We start from the raw sequence: 15,858 nt of genomic DNA, 5'->3' as shown, positions 1-15,858 counted from the left end.
AACATTACATTTCTCTCTGTATGAGCCCATCTATGTGTACTATTTCGAGAAGGCAGGTTTCATCTGAAGCTAAGAATTTTGACATGCAGTGTTGGCATTGAACCATATGTGTGTTCACTTGCATACCTTGTAGCTGTGGTTAGGAATGGATACTGCATATCAAATGTACATTCTTGAGATTCAGTTACACCATTAGACAATACTGAAAAATTTAAATCCTCACCACAGAGCCGGTAAGGGACTTACAGCAATCCTTGGCTATGGAACAAAGCTAATGTAAAGAAGATTTAGTGCTAGTGAATGCCTTGTGCAAATCTCTTATTACAGGTAGGAGGTCTGCTCACAAGAAAAAAATTAATTCCTTCAGCTAAAATACCCCTAAGGCTGGGAAATTTAAGCAATTAGATATCAATAGTTTGTCCTTATGTGTTCATACCAATACAGGATTTGGAAAGATATCCTGCAGATTTTGTTCAGAAGAAAAGTCAGATACCTCCATGGAATTGTGAATTAAGAAGTTTTTGAGAACTTGCTTTATCTTTCCTTGGCAATGAGTTTGCCTACAGCTTTATCAACACAGAATATTTATTCCATTTATATCTAGGGAAGAGTTACTAGATCTCGTCTGCATGCACTTAGAAGACTACCTTATTGCACACAGAGGCCAAATATTTCCCCAACATGACCTGGAAGTCTGCCATTCTTTTACCTTTAGATATACTGTTTGCAGTACATTCATTCTGAATAAACGTGTTGCATCCAGTAGGTGACCTTTACAGTCTCAAAACATAATTTCTTGCTCTTTGAGGTTCAACCCATACATCCTGGCAGCTTTCTCTACTGAGATCATTATGAAACAATGCACTACAATGAATGTTGCTTTGTGTTCAACATTTATGGTCACATGTTCATCTGCGCTTCTATTTATCTCTTCTTTCATAACCCCTCTTTCATTTCAGATGTGCAGAGATATTCTCGGTATGGAATTTGAAGTCTTTCTGTAAACATGGTTGTCTACCAATATTTACTCAAAATCAGTATGAGAAAATATGTCATTATCACTTTTGTGTGGTCAGGTAATTTCAAGTTCAAGTAAGAATTCAGCTTTTGTTCCTGCTGTTTTGTTTCTTCTAGTAAAAATAAACCAAAGAAAGCAACCAACAGAATGATATGGATTTGCATATGACTAAGTTTCACTTTTTCTCTTCATAGAAAATTATGATTGTGATGTATAGTTTGTAATTGCATTTGCAAGTAGTCATGTGTAATGTGAAAGCCGGTGATAGCAGAGTAATACTATAAAACATACAAAGACAGTATAAGAACAAAATAAAATTGCACTCTATTTAAACATTTCTGGCAGTGGCCAATACAGAGATGTCTAGAGAAGATGAAACCTTTGTTTTATATTAAAGTGTACTTGAGATTATCTACGTATGTATTAGCACTCAAAAGGAAAGTATGTTGTGTTTCATGTTTGCCCTCAGGAGGCTGGATTGATCCATATAACATGAAATAGCGTGTAATACCATATACTAAATATTATGTAATTTTTTGCCACTACAGGAAAAATAGAATAATCTCATCAGTTCAACCACCATCCAGTGCAGACAGGTTTCCAATATACTATCTGCCAGCAGCTAGTGCTACTATTAAGTGTGCAAGAAGTTACTATTTCTTGTGTTTACCAGCATGCCTAATTCCAAAATGCTTTATTTAGATTTTTAAAAATATTTTCTAATATTATTTAGATAACACTATATTAATAGCAATACATATTATTAATATAATAAAAATAATAAAGTCTCATATATATATACACATACAAAAGTATTTTGTCTTTTGTGGTCTTGAAATGTGATTCACTTGGCTTAGAAAGCAAGAGATGCTTTAAACTTGTTGCAAATATTCTGGCTCATATACTTTACAAATATTCTGGCTCATACATTTTACTCTCAGTACAGGCAACCTTTTATGAATAAGCTCTGTTCCAATAATAAATCACTGTATTTTTTCCCCCTAAGGTACCACAGTAGTTGTATTCAGAAAAAAGGTAAACAAGCAGTTTTGAGGATGACCCATTTGCAGTCAGTGGCTCCTTATATAATGCTGAGTTTCAACTACAGTTATTTACAATATATGTGCATATCAGCTTTCTAGCTCACATAGAAACCTGGCAAACTAAAATATCAAGTCTTCTTTGTCTAATACTCAAGACTTGTAGGCACTCAAATTAAGGCTCAAAAGCAATAAAATATTAACACGTTTTCTCACTAGTGAAGAAATAGGAGAATACATTAAATTTAACTTAGCAGACCAACCAATCACTCAAGACAGACTGACAGCTGCATACAGCGGTACCTTCAACCTTGCTTCCTCCTCTCCAGTATATTCCATCTACAGTTTGTTTGTTAAGTATGGTAGAATCCAAAAATCCAGTAATCTGCAACAGATTTGAGACACTTCATTTGCTATATTTGGTTTTCTGAGACAATATAACTGCTTAGATGACTAGGTCCTTATCATTTACTTAGTTCTCACCACCACCTTAAAGATAACTCAGAATCTTAAGGGACAAATTGATTGTATATAAAGCCCTTGATATCACAACCACAATGCAGGGATTCCTTACAGGAACGCCTTACTCCTTCACTGTTCTTGAGTTCCGAATCACTCCCTTGCACATGAATTCAGACTGCAGTCTTTCTACAAATAACATCTCAAGTTAAACACATTTTGCATAGTTTTATTCACTATCCAAAAGCTAAAATCACATAAAATTATCCTTCTTTCAGTTTTAACCAAAGATGTTACAATCAATAGCTTTCCCTTTCATTTAAGTCTTTTTTCTCACCAAAAGGTGCTGTCATCAGAAAATTTCTGCATTTCTTCATCATAAAATAGAATAAAATAGAATACAATGGAATAGAATAGAACAGCATAGGATTTGATAGGATAAAATGGGATAGGATAGGATAGGATAGGATAGGATAGGATAGGATAGGATAGGATAGGATAGGATAAGATGGGATAGGATAGGATAGGATAGGATAGGATAGGATAGGATAGGATAGGATAGGATAGGATAGGATAGGATAGGATAAGATGGGATAGGATAGGATAGGATAGGATAGGATAGGATAGGATAGGATAGGATAGGATAGGATAAGATGGGATAGGATAGGATAGGATAGGATAGGATAGGATAGGATAGGATAGGATAAGATGGGATAGGATAGGATAGGATAGGATAGGATAGGATAGGATAGGATAGGATAGGATAGGATAGGATAGGATAGGGCATTTCAGTTGGAAGGGACCTACAACAATTGCGTAGTCCAACTGCCTGATCACTTCAGGACTGACCAACAGTTAAAGTTATTAAGGGCATTGTCCAAATGTCTTAAACACTGACAGGCTTGGGACCACCCTCTCAATAAAGAAATATTTCTTAATGTCCAGGCTAAACCTCCCCCGGCACAGCTTTGAACGGTTCCCATGCATCCTATCACTGAATACCAGGGAGAAGAGATAGGCACCTCCCTCTCCGTCTCCCCTCTTCCGGAAGCTGTAGAGACCAAAGAGGTCACCCCTCAGCCATTTTTTCTCCAAATTAGACAAACACAAGTGCTTTGGTGCTCCTCATTGGACATTCCTTCCAGCCCTTTCAGCAGCTTTGTTGCCCTCCTCTGGATGCACTCGAGGACCTTCACATCCTTTTTAAATTTTGAGGCCCAGAGCTGCACATAGTACTCCAGGTGAGGCTGCATGAGTGGTGAATACAGTGGGATAATCACCCCTTTTGCCCAGCTTGTTCTGCTGTGTTTGATGCACCACAGGATGGGGTTTGCCCTCCAGGCTCCCACGGCACTCTGCTGGCTCATATGGAGCCTGCTGTTGACCAGCACCCCCAGATCCCTTTCTGGAGGGCTGTTCTCCAGCCACTCCTCTCCCAGTTTATACTAATGCCCAGTGTTATTCCATCCTAGGTGCAGAATCCTCCATTTGGACTTGTGAAATTTCATCCCATTAATCATTGCCCAATGCTCCAATCTATCTAGATCCCTCTGCAAGGTATCTTGTCCCTTGAAAGAGTCAACAGCACCTCCCTGTTCATCATCAGCAGCAAACTTGCTAATGGTGCATTCAATTCCTGTGTGCAAATCATTGATAAATATATTGAACGGCACTAGCTCTAGAATTGAACTCTGAGGAACACTGCTGGTGACCACTGGTGACATCATACTTCTACGTGAGACAAAACAAACGGCTTAATTTTCTCACTTAGTCCTAGTTCTGAAATGCAGTGAAGATTTGTTTTAAGAAAATAAAATAAGTAATACTGCCTGGGATCCCCAAAACAGTTTGAGGCAGATAAAAGGAAAGCAGATTTTATAATCTTTTTAAGAAATCTATTATTTATTTCAACAAGGAGAAGTGCAAAATTACGTACCTGAGGAAGAGCAACCCCATGCAACAATATATGCTAGAGGCCATCGAGCTGTAAAGCAGTTTGGTAGAAAAGGACCAGGCAGTCTTGGCAGACACCTAGTTGATCACGAGCCAGTAATAAGCTTTTGATGCAACAAAGGTTCCGTGTTAGATCAGGCAAAGCATTGCCAGCAGGTTGAGTGAGGCTGCAACTGGAGTACCATGTCCAGTTCTGGGCTCCCCAGTGCAAGAGGGACACAGACAAAATGGAAAGAGTCCAATGAAGGGGTACAAAGATGATGAAGGGACTGGACCGTCTTTCCTATAAGGGAAGGCTGAGAGGGCTGGGACTGTTCAGTCTGGAGAAAAGCAGGCTCAGGGGGGATCTTATCAATGTATATAAATAGTGGAAGGGAGGGTGCATAGAGGACAGAGCCAGATTCTGCTTTTCAGTGATGTCCGGTGACAGGACAAGAGACAATGGGCACAAACTGAAACAGAGGAGGTTCCCTCTGAACATCAGGAAACACTTTTTTGCTGTGAGGTTACCTAGCACGGGCACAGGCTGCCCAGAGCTATTGTGGAGTCTCCCTCTTTGGAAATCCCCAGCAGCTGACAGCATGTGGTGCTGGACAACTGGCTCCAGGTAACCCTGTTTGAGCACGGGGGTTGGACCAGATGACCTTCAGAGGTCCCTTCCCCCCTCCACCATTCTGTGATTCTATTTTACTCTATTAGGTAGGAGTTTCAATCAAGAACTATTTTTTGTCTGAATACACGGTAAAAAAATGGTCCTGATCAAGCTGAAGATTAAGATGCAACAACACACAGAGTAAAACCTTGGAAACACTTCAATACTTAGCACAGTGTGCCCAGTCCCTTTAATCTTCAGTGTTGCAGTGGAAGCCAGAAATAAAGAATCAAACTCCCAGACTTTGAAGTGTGGGGACCCAGGACTGGTAGACCCAAAACTACAAAAAATAAGCAAAGAAATCAAAAAGTCTTTGGAAACTGACTTGCATAAAAGAAAAAAATAAAAGGAAAATTTAAAAAATTCACTAGTGAGTATGTAAACACATTTTCCCATTTTTACAAAACTGATAAGGTTTGGGCCTTGTTTAACTAGATCTAACAAAGTATACAGATGGTTTTTAGAGATCCTTATTGACTTAACACTTTCACTAGTGTTGCAGTGGGTATTTTGACGGCAAGGGAAGCCTCAAAGCTCTAAGCGATTTCAGTCTCCCTGCTTGGCTGCCAGGCTGCTTTTCCCCAAAGAGACACACACCAGACCGATACGGCCTTCTCTGAAAGTGAGCAGAGATCTCGCTTTTCCTGCACTGACACTTTTTGACAAGAGGTAAGGGAGATACATAAGGAGTGCAAGGCAGTTTAAAGGTGAGGTTAAATATTATAGCCGTTGTAATCTAACAGTTGACTGCAGCAAAGAGGAGGAAACCCCTGCTTCCACAGCATTCCTCTAACAGCTTCAGTCTTCCTGGTCTTTTGTGTGATTTAGGTCTCAGATTCATCGGGTCTTTAGCTGACATGGTTCGAATTACTAAACTATTGGAAAACTATGCATTTTTTTCTGCTGAGTTAGCTTTCCATCAGGCTTGTACTTATAGTGGCTCATGAAGGGGTTTGGCAAGCTCCAGAGTCAAAGTCCCCCCCAGAAGAAGGAAGGACATAGCATGACATGCCTTCAGTGTTGGCGAGATGCTAAAGTGGCTCATCTGTTGCATCATATTCATGCACACTCTCAATTCCTACAAAGAACAATAGTAAAACACATCATATGATGGTTAACATGGATTACAGCAAGAAGGAGAATATCAGCTTCTACACAGGAGGGAGTGGTGGAAGACTGAATCAACAACTGAGCAAGGAGGACCAGATACAGAAGTGACATTTCAGTGGTTTCAAACTTCTAGAAATCATCCCTAAGTTTCAGAGACTGCGGTGTATTAATTGCAACAGATCTAGAAATGCTCTTGGAATACAGAACACAGATAACAGACCAAAATATTTTTCTTGGAGTATTTAAATATTTTGTGAGTCTGACTTTTTTTTTTCATCTGTTTGGTTTGGCAATGTCTGTTTTCTTTATGACTTCACAAGCAAAGGATAGATAAAGTATCTTATTTATCCCTTTTATTCCTATCCTGCATATGAACAAATAGCAGTAGAAAGCACACCGGTCCCTATATTTCTTCAAAAATGACATCTTGAGAAAGCAGAACCCCTTAAATTTGAGTTGCTCTCACTTTTGTCATACAGTACGAGAAAAATTGAACCTGACAAATGAAAGATGAGCAAAAAGGGTAAGAGGAAATACTGGAGAAAGGAGATAGAGCTTAAACTGCAGACAATTATCAACTCCTCCTTGAGTCAGAGTATATTTAGATTTTATAGAGCACTATTCCGTCATTACTTATACAGTAATGTTCTACACATTTGAAAAAAAGAAATAAGAAGTTTGTGGTTCATGTGAAAATACGCACGCTTGCCAAGGTTTCTTAATGTTAATTGCTACTCAAAAAATAGTCAAATTAGAACCTGAATTTTTTCTTTAAATAGAAGTGTGTGTAATGATAGTACATCTAAGAATTGTATCCCAAGTAATACCCATATATATATATGTATGTAAAATACATATGTTTCATACCCTTAAAAAGAATGTAAATTTGGGGCATTAAATTAACATGAAGCAGTCAAGGAATTTTTTAAAAATTCTTTGAAATAGAATTTGTTCAGCTGCCTTAAATTCTGACTAAGCAGCTTTCAAAATATGAGAAGCTATGGACAGTTGAAATGCATTGCTAGTCTTCAGCAGCAGCTGGAAAAGGAAAACATAAGCAGTTTTATGTCCAAAAAAGGAATCTACTTTTCAAAGCCTGATTAATAGACACAGTTTAAGACAGAAACTTCACGGTGATTGATGTGTAGGGGCAAACAGGGATACGTAAACATGCTGGGACTGATTCTATTCTCATGTATTCCATCGGCCTCAATGTAGTGACTTCCAGCAGTGCAAAAAAGAGGTAAACTGGATATTGAATGACATTCAGAACAAGACACATAGCTATAATTTCTTCAACAACGTTATTTATCTCTCTGTGTGAGACAGCAATTGTAATGACTGCATTAAGATAGAAAAGTAATATTGAAGCTCCCCAAACAAACCAGATTTTAATTGCACCTGAAAATATCTACTGCAGAGAACCCTATGTATTTTTTTGGCAAGAAGAAGCGGCCAACCCTGAATGTTTCAAAATAACTTCCACCCTCAGCAATATACAAAAGAACAAAAAAGCATAAGAAAAGCTTAAGGGTATAACATTCTTACTTTTTGAGGCATATTTACTTTCTACTGTGTAGAAAAGAGGAAGAAGACTAAAATCTACAACAAAAATCCTTGAACCATAACCTTAGAAGTCTTAAAGTTTTCTTACTCTAAAATTAGGGTTTTCCAGAAAGACGATAGTGGTAGTTATTACAAATTTTCAAATGTTATTTCGTATCCATGGTTTCATGGGCTGGTGTCTCTGCCCAAGGCAGGGGGTTTGGAACTAGATGATCTTTAATGTCACTTCCAATCCAAAACATTCTATGATTCTATGATATTATTTGGGGGGTGGGGAGTGGGGCAGGAGGCACCAACAAAAGAACCCGACTATTTGGAAGCTTTTAAAAACAAAATGCTTTGCTTAAAAAATATCAATCTAAGGTCAATAATAGAACAAAGGAATTCAGATCCACTTTTAGAAAATTATGTTTAAAACTAAGTAATCTGGAAGATATTACCCTGAAGCCAATATTAATTCATTTAATCATTGACTGGTCAAAATTTTTGTAAGCTACGGACTTTTCAACAGGAACACCAGCTACTTTGGTCTGTAAACTTTATTAGGAAGCTATAAATAACCAGAATTGTGTTATTCCTTGATCAGAATTCTCTTACAGGGTGGGGACAGAGTAAGACAGGAGAAGTGAATTCTTGTACTTTTTTGTCTTTTTTTTTCCTGAAAAGATGAACAAATATCTACTCAGTTGCTTAAGTATCAGTGTCTAATAACATTTCACATATTATGCTTAATTGAAATAAGAGTCTGGAAGATACAACGCAAGACTTCTTTGAGGCCTTGGACTTGTACCTGTATCTAGGCAGGGAATCCCACAGTTCAAGCTGGACCAAAGTCTGAGAACATACTGAAGCATTTCAACTAAAATAAGACAACTTTGCAAATGTGAACTAGTTTTGCATATTCTTTCTGCTCCTATTTCTTTATATGCTGTACAATGATCAGATACGATTCTCAGGGGAAACCACCTTTGCACTCCTGCTCACTCAAAATTTTGAAATTCTGTGTGTGAAAACAGATCTGCTGAGTGTCATTAGACCTTAAGTCTTAACAGAATTACTACATAATCTACCTTGTTGCCTAGCTAATGGTCTATGTAAGAGATATACACTTAAAACAAAAGAATACGCTTCATAAATGCTGTTAATAATGACAAGCCAGTCCTGAAACCTAGAAAGACATACAAATCAAAGAAACAAATAACATCATAGCACATCCGCATGTTAGAAATATCCAGTCTTTGCCTGAAAGCATTCATTCTTTTTCTGCAAATCCTATCATTATCCAGGCCCCTAGGCGCTTCTTTTTCTAAGCACTTATTCCAGTAGTTACCTGTTAAGAGTTCAAAGAACAGATGTCAGTCATTAATTAATTTTTTTTCCAAAAAAGGTCCCTAAGAGACATTATTTATATCCATTGTACAGAACAGGATAGTTACCACAAATACATTCTTCAATATAAAACAAGTAAGAAGGAAGAAGAATATAACATGAGTAAGAAGGTGCTTTTTTTGCACGAAGTTCTACATAGTATCTGTACCATCTAGAGGCTCACTCTGGGAGAAGAACTTCCAACCTCAAACAGCTGTTAAATAAGCACAAGGAAAGACAAAGAGCATTGCAGAAAAACGTCTAAAGTGATTTTTGGTTTCATGATACGTCTAGCACACAGCAGAACAGAAAGGAGTGGAATACAGTCAACACACTTACTTACTCATGTGGAGCACAGGAGATAAATGGGATTGGCTAAGGACTGCTGATAAATGTAAACATGACAGGTCAGTTTGCTGTACTGCTGTAAATTCCTATGCAAAACCAACTTATTTTTTTTCTTTTTTTCTTCTTTTTTTTTTTTTTTTTTTTTTTTTAGGAAATTGTTAACATAGAAAGGAAGAAAGAATAGCAAACAGTGGAACAGGAATACCAGTGGAACCAGGACAGGCAGCAGACTATGCTTTAAAGAGGATGAATTTAACATCATAAAATACAATTTACACCTGAGTTTTCTTCTTTCCCAGTACAGTTCCATCTGTTTATGCCATACCACATTTTATAATACAGTTATTTAAACAAATAGCCTAAAAGGATTTCAGAGGGCAGCAGAAAGTTCCAGATGAAAATGGCATAATATGTGGGCACACTACAGATCCCTATCAAGAGAAGGGGGCATAGCTATTACCGCACAGCATAGTCGATAAAAAGAAAAATAAAAATATGAAAGTAAAGATAGAACATAAAGATATTTATGTTAATTTATTTCCTCTGATTTAATATCACCCTCATTTAAATCTTTTTTAATGCGTATAGTTTCATCTTACTTTGAATAAAAGATAATCAAAAGATATTTTTATGTTGCTATTAGTTACTCCCCAATGCCATATATTAGAAACAATTACATTTAGTTAGCTAGTGTTTTAAGTAATCCAACACTTAAAATGAAACATGCAACCAGACCCAAAGGAGACAAAAAGGAATCTGATCTGGAAAAGTTGGGTTTTCATACAAGTAACCTATAACAAAAAATGCCCATATTACCATCTTGGTCTGTGACATTTATAAATGATTGCATGAAGCACTGAAATATCCATAGGTATCCAGAAGCATTTTAAGAGGGCTCTATGTATTTAAACAAGAAGCTTAGGAGATTGGGAAAAACACAACTGGTGTACATACTTTCTTTAAAAAATAGTTCGCTGATGGTAGGAGCCTCTAGGGAGAATTTAATGACAGCCTCTTTACTTCATTCTTTCTGAGGTCCAAAGGAAAGGAAGTACCTTAACAGAGTTTGATGGAAATGGGACAGAATCAATCTCTCTTCTTTTTCCTTCAGCCTTTCCAAGGCTCTAGAGGAAAGGAACTTTCAGGTATTTCATACAGAAGCAACATATACTGCCATCATTTATTATTAATGCCCTGATAATATTATATTCCATACATAGAGGAAGTTAAACACACTAGGAAATGCTCTTACCTCATGCTTACTTTTTTTAACCCTTATGGGCTTCTGAAATATCTTTCTTCTATCTTTTTTACCAGTTACTCTCATATTGCTTTCTTTCAGCAGTGCCTTCAAAACAAGTGCACTGGGCAAGAAGCTATAGGTAAGATTTTTTTTTTTTTCAGGGATTAACTCTTGCTTAGCCATGCATCTGTCTCTCTGTGTTCAAATCTCGGAGCTCGTACTCAGGTGGAGTGCCAACTCAGGAATGAAACAAGGCCAGGACTTCCACTTGAATGTGGCACTGCTGTTTCAATATCTGCAGCAACTCCCACACTTGGAATAGTTCAAAAATGTCAGGCAGTTTCTACAATTTTGAGATCTTTCATTTTTAGGTCAGCCTGCCTCGCAAGCTACACTGACAGACATGCAGTAAGCATTTCAGATTAGGAGACAGATGCTGTAACTCTTGTTTAAACACAAAAGTTTAAAAGGCAAGAAATTCTCCTTCACAGTTTTTGTTTTTAAAACCCCTGTTGTGGCATATAATCCTTGTGCTTTACTGAGAAGCTCCTGGAATCTGCCAGTACAGATGCAATACTGGGCTTCTGTCACATATATAATATCAGAGACTTTCAGTACTAAATAACCTAACTCCCCATGCGAAATGGTGGAGCATCACAGCAAACAAGAAAATATCTAACACCACAATTAATTTGTAGTACTTTAAGGGGAGTTCTGACCCTGCCCAGGTTTGAAAAATATGTTGTGAAATCAGTACTAACCTATAACAAATTTAAAATCAGAAGTATGATTTTTGCTCTTCATTATTCATTGTTTCAGAAAAAAAACATTCTCCGGACAGTCAGTATCAACTTGTGGCAGTGTTATAAGCAGTACAATGGATTTTTGCTTTTTTTTGTTTAAAGGTTAGTGTTTGTTTTTTGTTTCAGGGATTGCTGACAAAGCACTTGACAGTAGGTACAACATATCCACAGTAAGTAGAACAGAGTATTTTACCTGCAAACATGCTGCAATAAAGTACCATCATTCAATCAATACAGATTACTTAGTTAACATTTTTCTTAATGTATCTGAATTTCCAGTTCATTAGATCATTACCTGATAAATAGTGTGGGTAATGAATTGAGAGAGTAACTACATACCTTCAGGAAGAACCTGCCGGATAACAATAATCCATTAGAAAAACTGGCAGTATCCTCTGATCTATTGGCCGCAAAGCTATGACTTGATGGAGAGTTTCATTCCCTCTGCTCAGCACTCCAGAAGAAAATCAGCACAATTTAAATATTTCTCAGGATGTGACAGCTCTCTAGATCCCTGGATGCATTCTGTTCCCAGGGGTTGACAATCTGGTGTTCCAGTGCGCATAGAGCAGTGAAGATGAATTGAAAAATCTTGAGATAAATTAGGGATGGCTAAGTTAAAATTGTCTCTGCTCCCGAGTCTCTCATCTGCAGTCTGCAAGCCTATTTTGCTGTGAAAAAGCTAGATGGCAGGCTGCCTCAGTGAGTTCTTCTTAAGCGACAGGGAGCATTTTCAATGAAGAAAAATTCTCCCATTATCTAAGCTAATGTGACTGCAGCTAAATCTACTCTTAGAAATGTCTACTAGCATGAAATTCTTTCTCACTGTTGCTTTCTTTCAAGCTACAGGTTAAAAAAGAAAAAAAAAAAAGACAGAAAAAACATAGCACCACCCTAGATTTTTCTATCTGATAGAAATACGCGAAGTTTTTAAGCTGATAAATGACAGCACATTTCATGATATAGCTGTGCCCAACAATGTACGTATGGGAAATTCTCTGAATTTTGTCTCCTTATACTCAAATTATTCTTCCACTACTCCTTCTGTTTTTCTTTTAATGGTTATCATTTCTTTTGAATGTTCCAAGAGAGAAAGCGGCAGTATTTTCCCCTTGTTGACAAAAAATGAAGTGACAGCTAAAATTCTGAACAAGTAGCATGTTTAGTTTTAGTAGATAACAATCCAAAAAAAATCTGATTAATGTTTTGCCATGCCACTAGAAATTTTTGTTAAAAAAGAAAACAATTTGTAACAAGTTGTTGATTTTTATTTATGAACCACTTCTCTGATTGCACTAGTTTACAAGGAAGATAAAATTGAAGTTTTCTGGATATTAGTTTAGTGCCAAAGCTGTTTGACAAAGTCACTAATGTCAATCTGTTATGTAAAAAGTTTTTATATAGATAGATCAAATGCAGGAGGTTATCATTACACATAGTAGATGAAGTTTAATTTTTTATCCTCTGAAACTTCGGATACAATTTTTTTAAAAAAGGAATAATTTCAAAGACCCAGTGTCCAGCATGATCCCTAATAAACAGGTACTTTTGCAAATCCTTACTTCAGTTTCAACTGATCTAGCTTTCTGAAGTCCTAGATAATAACTTACTCGGATTTGAATTCTCAGTATCACGGAAATTCAGGCTCTCACCCTAAACTGTAAATAAACAGATGTAGCTGAATACATGTGAATATAGCCTTAGTTCTGAAGCATTCTGAGACTGATAAATAAGTATACCACCAGGAAATAGATGTAGACCATGCTTTCATCAGACAGGTGTGAAGAGACTCTGAAAATCTTTGGAGCACTACTGCTGAGATCTGTTTTGTTCCCCATCCCCTCAAGGTAAAACAAACACTCACTTTAACAGAACTCTAGCTGGTGAAGTGAAAAGGCACGATCAACATTTACTAATTTCTTTGGGCGTGATGTCACTAAAGCTGCCAACCGCACAGAGCCTCTATGTTCCATGCTGAAGGCATTACATTCAGCCTAAATCATTTAAATAGAATTTCCTTCAACCTGTGACACAACAACCACCCCTTGCAGCATATGCAAGCACCTGATGAGACCCAATTGTTCAGTAAATGCAACAAATGTAAACGTCACTAAAAATAGCGTCTATTTCTAGAGGGTTTAAAACTTGATTAGTTTCCCATGCTGCCTTGCTCTCAAATTATTTCTGGTGTTGTGACACTCACACTTCTCAGTTCTATGTGGGACGGGACATGCTGCAATTCTTGACATTAATATTTGTACATTCTCCATGTAAGTGGATCATGATATAACAATTAAAATCAAACCAAGTAAACAAACAGAAAAAATCAGAAAACTCTCAACTTTGAGACAATTTTTGATGCAATTTTTCAAATCAGAAAGAAAACATGGGTAAGTATACTAATTTTAATTGGCTGAATTTAACCTTCACTGATAACCAATTTAGTTACATCTTGTAAGGCATGTAAAACACAGTTTAATCTACAAAGCTATTTTTCTAATGAACATGTTATTTAGAATAAATTGATGGTTAGTAAAAGAAAAAGTGCTCAACTTCATTTGCGATTCTTATGCCAATCTTTTTTCTTTATGTCGACATTTTTCATTTGTTTTCATTTTAAGGTGTTACCAGCAGGTTGAGAAAGATGATCCCTCCCCTCGACTTACCACTGGTGAGACCATACCTGAAGTGCTGCGTCCAGTTCTGGTCTTCCCAGTACAAAAGAGACACAGGCAAAATGAAGAGAGTCCAACAAAGGGGTACAAGAATGATGAAGGGACTGGACCATCTCTCCTGTGAGAAAAGCCTGAGAGAGCTGGTACTGTTTAGCCTGGAGAAGAGAAGCCTCAGGGAGATCTTATCAGTGTGTATAAATACCTGAAGGGAGGGTGCAAAGCAGTTGGAGCCAGGCTCTTTTCAGTGGTGCCTAGTGACAGGACCAGAGGCAATGGGCACAAAATGAAACATGCGAGGTTCCCTCTGAACATCAGCAAACACTTTTTCACTGTGGGGGTGACTGAGCACTGGCACAGGCTGCCCTGAGCAACTGTGGAGTCTCCCCTCCTTGGAGATATTAAAAAAACAACAGAAAAAGGCACTGTACAACCAGCTCTAGGTGGCCCTGTTTGAGTAGGAGAGTTGGACCAGATGACTACCAGAGGTCCCTTCCCACCTCAACCATTCTGTGATTTCCAGTTTTTCTTAGGAACCACCAAAATCCTCAGTTTGTTGTACTAGTGATTTTCTCTGTTCAAATGGTTCCTAATTTTACTCAGATTTTGTTAGCCATTATTGTCAAAATCATCTTTCAAAAATAGGGGGAGATTATAGGGTTCCTCTTCTCTTCTGCTCACACAATTACAGCATCTGCTGCTGAAAATAAAGAAACTGCCTGCAAATAATATTGCCCAAGACCTCACTGTGCAACAGTAAGGTGAGGCTTGATGAAAGACTCTTTAGAGCTGAAAACCACCTGCTATCCTAAAGCAAGTGTTGGTTTGTTGCTGTTTACAAATTTTAGAATAAGCATCACTCACATGTCCCCTCTCTCAGCAGCTACTGCTTCGTGTTACTACCAGTGACAAGCTGCTGTTTTTCTTAAACCCTCAGTAACATGGGTCCAATAGCCACATCAGTGTCTCTGCTTCCATTCATGAAAATCTACTAGCTTGAACAAATTAAAAAAAAAAAAAACACAAATGTAATTCATTATTTCTAGTGGTATCATTATTTTACCAGATATGATTCATTCATGTTTAGTTGTTTGAGTCAATAACGTTAACATGTCAGTTTCTAGGAGGTTTTTTCTTGTTGGATTTTGGGGTGTAATGTGTAAGGAAATAGTGAAGCAATTTAGCCAACAAAACAAAGTAATTCAAAATGTCTTAGTAAAATTCTCAGCTTTGACCATACATTCAACTCAATGTTCCCTTCTTAAGCAAACAGGCAGAGAAAGAAAGAGGGTGAACTTCGGTACTAAGAACTGTTTTTTTCCAGGAAGAGAGGTTTAATAATCCCTGGAGATTATTGGGGATTAGGCTCAAACCACCCAGCAAAGCGTAGCCACTTGGTTTACAGAGTTTTAGAACAAGACATAGATTCAGAGGAAATTCTCAAACATTACCAGAAGAAATGAATAGGTCTTTTTTTTTTTTTCCTCCTTTTCCTTTCTTTCCAAGTTATCTACTGGTACAGTTTAATATCTATTGGGGATTAAACAGACAGTCCTAGATGTTCAGGCTGGAAGCAGAGGTGGCACAGTTGGCATAGCATGCTAGTTATTTTTGGTGTGCTGTAAT

The 15,858-nt window shown here is 37.4% G+C and overlaps 1 protein-coding gene across 1 annotated transcript in view; it reads right to left on the bottom strand.

Moving 5' to 3' along the window:
- Positions 1-12,101, bottom strand: part of MGAT4C (MGAT4 family member C) — a 449,137-nt gene extending 437,036 nt beyond the window's left edge. The window contains exon 1 of the mRNA XM_009945269.2: positions 11,900-12,101. The gene's annotated coding sequence lies outside the window, so the exon portion shown is untranslated. The remainder of the gene's footprint in view (positions 1-11,899) is intronic.
- Positions 12,102-15,858: the final 3,757 nt, after the last annotated feature.

This window comes from Opisthocomus hoazin, chromosome 8 (genome assembly GCF_030867145.1).
Source record: "Opisthocomus hoazin isolate bOpiHoa1 chromosome 8, bOpiHoa1.hap1, whole genome shotgun sequence".
Lineage (NCBI taxonomy): Eukaryota > Metazoa > Chordata > Aves > Opisthocomiformes > Opisthocomidae > Opisthocomus > Opisthocomus hoazin.
This window is presented reverse-complemented; position numbering and strand designations above follow the sequence as displayed.